At 31.7% G+C, this 5840-nt stretch overlaps 1 non-coding gene across 1 annotated transcript; it reads right to left on the bottom strand.

Annotated features, from left to right (window-relative positions):
• Positions 1–3501: 3501 nt before the first annotated feature.
• LOC149565390 (small nucleolar RNA U3) lies at positions 3502–3715 on the bottom strand. The gene has a single exon (XR_016363154.1). It is a non-coding gene; the product is annotated as a small nucleolar RNA U3 (small nucleolar RNA).
• Between the last annotated feature and the right edge of the window lie 2125 nt (positions 3716–5840).

Genomic DNA, 5840 nt, shown 5'->3' with positions numbered 1-5840 from the left:
ATCGAATTTTTTAACAACTTAGTTTTTAAGAAACTAGAATCCATTCTACACACTTTGAAAAAAAAAAGATTTGATTTTAGATTAGTTTTCAATTATTTCTAGGGGGAGCACACAGATATTTCACATTTTTGGGATGTGTCTAGTTAAAGAATTCATTATAAAAAAAATACACATTATAAAATTACTCGAAAATTTTGGGATAAACTACATAGTGTTAAGTAACTTTTGACCAAAGCGATTAAAGAATTTCAAAAAAGAAGTTAAAATTTTTGGGGGGCCACACTTTGTACTGTGTTATGTTTTTTTGGAATAAACAATACCACTTTCTGTGGCCTCCTTTTTTGAGGACCTAAAACTAAACCATTTTGAAAAAACTATAGTAGTTTAGAAACTAGATTCAAAGTGCTACGACTTTTGTTTTTGTCATATCTTAAAATTTTGAGCGTAACTATCTTCAAATTCTTGTTGAAGTTCAGAAATTGCTGATTTCAGGAAAAAGGTGTCCACTTATACCCCCCTTTTGGCACCACAACTTGGTGCACTTACCCACATGTTAGACTATATATTTACAAAAATCACTAATTAGTGCATGATTATATTCTACTTAATAGTATCATGACATACCTTCTTTTGCCCTCTTCTAGTTCAATTCCTTATCCTGTAGCCTTTTCTCGTTTACATCTTCTATTATTTCATTTAATTCCATTAATGGAATCATAGGAGGATGCTCATACTTTGGGTTAACCTTTAGAGCCCTTCTATATTGGTCCCTCACAGTCTTTATATGTTTGGATGCTCTTTTAAGAAGTGGGGCACAGTCAAAAATGTATTTTCCAAAGAGGTCCTCAAAAGATGTAATGACTTAATTTTTAATTCAAGACCCTATTCATTCCACCTTTTTGAAAAAATAAAATTGTTAGATCAATAACTTCAATATCATACAATAAATGGAAGAAAAGAAAAGTAGTGCGCCAATGATATAAAGCTACGTACCTTTTATGTATGGTGGGCCCAAATAGCTTCAATGTCATTTCAAATAGAGTATCATAAAAAAATCATGGAATTATCAATCCAAAACGAGTTATGTATAAGTAGAGAGAAAGATTGTAGTGTCACGATGATGGGCTCTTGTAAGAAATAGGGTGCTATTGAGGTAGAGAGTAGAGTGTATTAAAAATATTCTTTCCCTCTTTCCAATGTGGAATTTTTTCCTAAATGGATTTCTCCACATAAATTTGGTATATTTGGCCTACTATTTTTTCTATTTGAGTTGAACATGCAATCACATACGTATTTCATATTTGATAATCTTATTGTCATATTTACCACTCACATACATAAGTTGATATTGTAAGATTTGTTACCATGTTTTTAGCCTTAGTGAGAGTGTGAAGGACAACAAATAGATTTGAGATAGGTTATGTTAATGAACATAGGCATAAGAAGAGGTCAATGTGATATCATTTTTGCAAACTCATTGACACAAGTGGCATCAATTTTATTGATATAAGAGTTTTACATAAGGATGAGGTAAGCATTATCTTCTAATTCCTTAGGCAATTGTGCAAGAGAAAATAAATTCTATATGTGAACAAAAAAACTCTTTTAAATTTTTCCATGTGTCATCAATTAACATTGATGTCATTTATAATACTCCTTAGTGTCGATTGGCTAAACATTGTCTTTGAGTTTTTAATTAGTAGCTCATGAACCATTACAGAAAAAAAGAGAAGCTTATAATTGTTGAGAATTGTGTCTCAACCTTGCAAGCTCTTTTTTTGGAAAATTCTAAAAAATTGTAGTCAGAAAACTCAAGAAATTTTTTAAAAATTTCTCAGTTTTCCATATGTTTATGAGTTGGAAAAAGGTGTGTGAGTTGTTAAAAATGTGTCTAGTCTCTAGAACAATGTAGAAGGGCTATTTTTAGAGTGTAAACAACTCATTATATGACTTTTATGTGGGTCTAAACTAGAGGACAAAATTATGAACGAAAATGGTATTCTTGGAGTTACAAATTACAAGTGGGTAACATGTGGCATGGTTGTTTTTCCCATGGTTTTGGCCCATGGTTTTTTAAAACCGCAAATGGTTTCCAAGTGACCTATCACTACAAAAGGAGGGCTTGGGGAGGTGTTTGAATCATCGAGTTCAGTTTGGAAGACTGGTGCTAGAAGGAGTATCTCTCTGAGTTTGAGTCTGAGTTTGAGTTGTGGTGATGCGCTCTTGTAAGAACTTGTATTGCAAGTGTACTGTAATCTTTCAAATTTGAGAATACATTGTGCGGGTTTGGAGGGTCAGGTTTTTCTCCCAGAAGGGTTTCCCCACGGTAATCATTGTGTTATGAGTTCATTGTTATTTTGATTATGTTGTTATCCATTTATTGAGATCTCTGCAATAGTTAGTTAAATTTGCATAATTGTCCTCTCAAAGATTAATGTAGGAAGCGATTCCACACACCTTTGCTTCCTTACAATAATTATACCTTATGTTCAATTGAAGCTTTAATTGGTTTCAAAACCATCTACTTTGAACTTATTCTATGCTTAACCAAAAGAACATGTATTTGCGAAGAACACATTTTATGCTTTCATTCATTAAGATCAGTTCAATTTAATCACCCAATTAATTTGGTCATTGTGTTGGTGAAATGAGAACCTATCCATTACAAGTGTATCTCTACATGATACTTCAATTGAGGTTTACTCCATGTTTAATCAAAAGATTATGTATTTTTATGAAGAGCACATTCTAAGTTTTCATTCTTTAATATTATTTTAATTTATCACTTAAATAATTTTATCATTATGTTGGTGAAATGAGCACCTATCCATCACAAGAATGTCTCTACATGATACTTGAATTGAGGTTTCTTAAAGAAGATTAGAATGCTTCGATTTACTTGATTTTAATGTGTGTTAGTTATTCTATTCTCATTTTTCATAAAGATAGAATTTAAATATAAGCAAAATTTGATCAAAGAAATATGTAAAGATGTTATTCATGAATAGAAGGCATGAATAGACAATTCTAAATACCTATTATGGACTCATAAGTTATCTTTAAAGAGAGAAGATGATGCTAAGATGTGAACTGAACTCCTCCAAAATTTTGTTTTTTGTTGATGGTTAGTGTAATTAAGGCAGTTAACTTTGGTTGATTCACATACACTTTACTTGAGCTTACTAAAGAAATCACATAGGAGTAGTTGGAGAATGTACGCTTTAGATAGAATTATCAATGCTTTATCATATCTACCTATTATGATTGGACCTTTCCTCTTTAGAAGATGATCCACCTTTAATAGAAATGTGACTCCACATTATATTAATATTTACCTTTTGTGGTGTTATCACACTATCCCCTATCCACCTTTTGTAGAAAGAGTTTTTTTATGTTGATTGTCAAATAATGAGACAACAACACTTCGTCATGTCCTCACTCTTGTACATTCACATTGATTTTCCGTTAGCTGTTAAATGGAAATCGAAGCAAAAAGATGTTCATCTGTCAGAACGCTCTCGGGCCTTCACTGCCTGCCATTAAAGAGCAGGCAGGACGTTCATCGGGAGGCTGAGCTGCGGAAGCAGCCAGACTCAGCATTCGCGCTCTGGCCAGAGAGCCTTATCTCATCCTCCAGATTTATGTGCTTGTCTGAGTATGATACGCAGACCAAGTTGTACAACCTTCAGAACAGATCCTGTTCAAGTAAGGTCGTGCTTTATCTGTCTGTCTTGTCGTAATATAATCACGTGTTTATTTGTGCGTGCGCTGAATGTGGGATAAAAGACTCGCCTGTACCCATGAAACGTAGCAATCACCAATCAAATCAACGCCATACTGCAGCGATTATTCAAAATGGGTTCTTCGGATATTTCAAACAATTTATCAATTTCTTCCAGTGCCTGGAAAATTATGATCCATATCTGATGACAATGGGGAGATAGTCGAGAAGAAAGACAACCTCGAATTGCTTATAGCTGCTCATTGTGCTTGGATTGTAAGCATGGAGAACCAATGAATATGGATAAAACTTATCACTGGTTATCATTTCCATCATAATATTCTTGGATATTGACATTTCAAAGAAATTGAGAAATCATTAGAAATTATTATTTGCGAAGTTTTATAATCATCCAATTATATATTTCCCCTCTTGACTAAGTCATGCTTGTAGAATACCTTAAGTAACCGCCTATCATATCACTTTAAGGAACGTATATGTTCATCAATAAACTATTCTCATTAAAATGCATGCTTAAAGCAATATGTTTGTTGTCACTTCATATGAATGCATATTTATGGCTAAATAAAGAATGATTAGTTGTCAACAATCAAAAGAAATGTTTGTCAATCATTATGTAACTTAAAAAGGCAAATGTTCTAAGAAAGATTTGGTAAGATTGATAAATAAGTCAATTAGACAAAAGAGCTTATGTTAGTCATCACATCTACATCTTATCAAAGAGAGTTAAAAACAAGGTTAAGTACTTCCTTGGTAAGAATTTGGTTGGAATTTTGACGGTTGCATAGATGTCTTGAACAAAAGATATCAGGCAAGCTTTCCTAGTCTATTTTGTCACTTGCTTGACCTACGGAATGTCAAAATTTACTTATTGTTAAAGTTATGTAATTTATTTTTTTTATTTGTAATTACTATTTAAATTATATGAATTTCATCAAATAAACTATTAAACTAATATAGACTGATAATTTATTATTTATTATTTTTATTAAGATTCATTAAAAAAAAAAATTGTATTATTTCTAAAACATTTACTTGTATACATAATTTTTCTTAAAAATATACACTTAATAATATTTTTTTAATTAAATGATTAACTTCATAACTTATTATTGTTAGATTGTGGTGACTAATCAGGAAAGTACTGTAAATACTTCATAATTAGTGGGGTTCGACGCATCGCCCCAAAAAAAAAAATTGGTACTATTTGCCAATCGTTTTGGTACTATTCGCCATTCGTAGATTCGCCACTAAAGTTATGGCTAATTATGGCCGACATGTTATAACCTTAAAGAAGTTTAATACTTGTATAAAAGGGTTTAGGGTTGAGTATTTTTCATTATGTTGTGATGTGAAATTGGTTCTTGCGGCGGTATTGAGCTGTAAGGGATTACGGATTGTAATCAGGTGTAATCACTGGATTGTAATAAGATCGGACTTGTTGTTTGGTGGACGTAGCCTAGGGATTGGGTGGACCACGTTAAATCTTGGTGCCTTGTGTTCATTTCTGTGTGATCTATTATTTTCTGTTATTGGTTAGATTTGCATGTAGTTTTTATTTCTGTCCGTGGTTTATCCTAACAATTATACTTTTATTAATACTTCTTATTAAATATTGTGTTTATTATTAATAGTACTAATTGAAAATCATACTTAGATTTTATTATAATTTTTTTAAATATTTAGCAAAACTATTATTATTTTTTTAGATAAATATTTAATCTGACTTATATTTTTTAATATCACAAACAAAAATATTTTCAATAGTACATATTCTTATTTATTAAACAAATAAGAATATAGTTTTCCACTATTACATAAATATATTTTGTATAAAAAAAGATGGCATGGGTGCAGGAGCAAGAGCGTTTTGAGCAATAGAAGAAATGACTACTTGCAAATGGTAGGGGAAACCATGGATGGAAAGCAGATGCTCGATCAGGTTTTTGTCGACATGTAGGCTGGTCTTATAGGCAGCAAATCAACAATAGATGGCCTCTAAATAGATATAACAAAACAAGTTTTCAAATATTGATGCCCTACCCCTAGAGAAATGACCATTTCAATCCACCACAAAGGAGACAAATAAGGGGGAATA

Source organism: Cupressus sempervirens, chromosome 3, assembly GCF_028749045.1.
Source record: "Cupressus sempervirens isolate cs-2001-9-10 chromosome 3, ASM2874904v1, whole genome shotgun sequence".
Taxonomy (NCBI): domain Eukaryota; kingdom Viridiplantae; phylum Streptophyta; class Pinopsida; order Cupressales; family Cupressaceae; genus Cupressus; species Cupressus sempervirens.
Note: the sequence above shows the minus strand (reverse complement) of the source record. Positions and strands in the feature narration are given on the sequence as shown.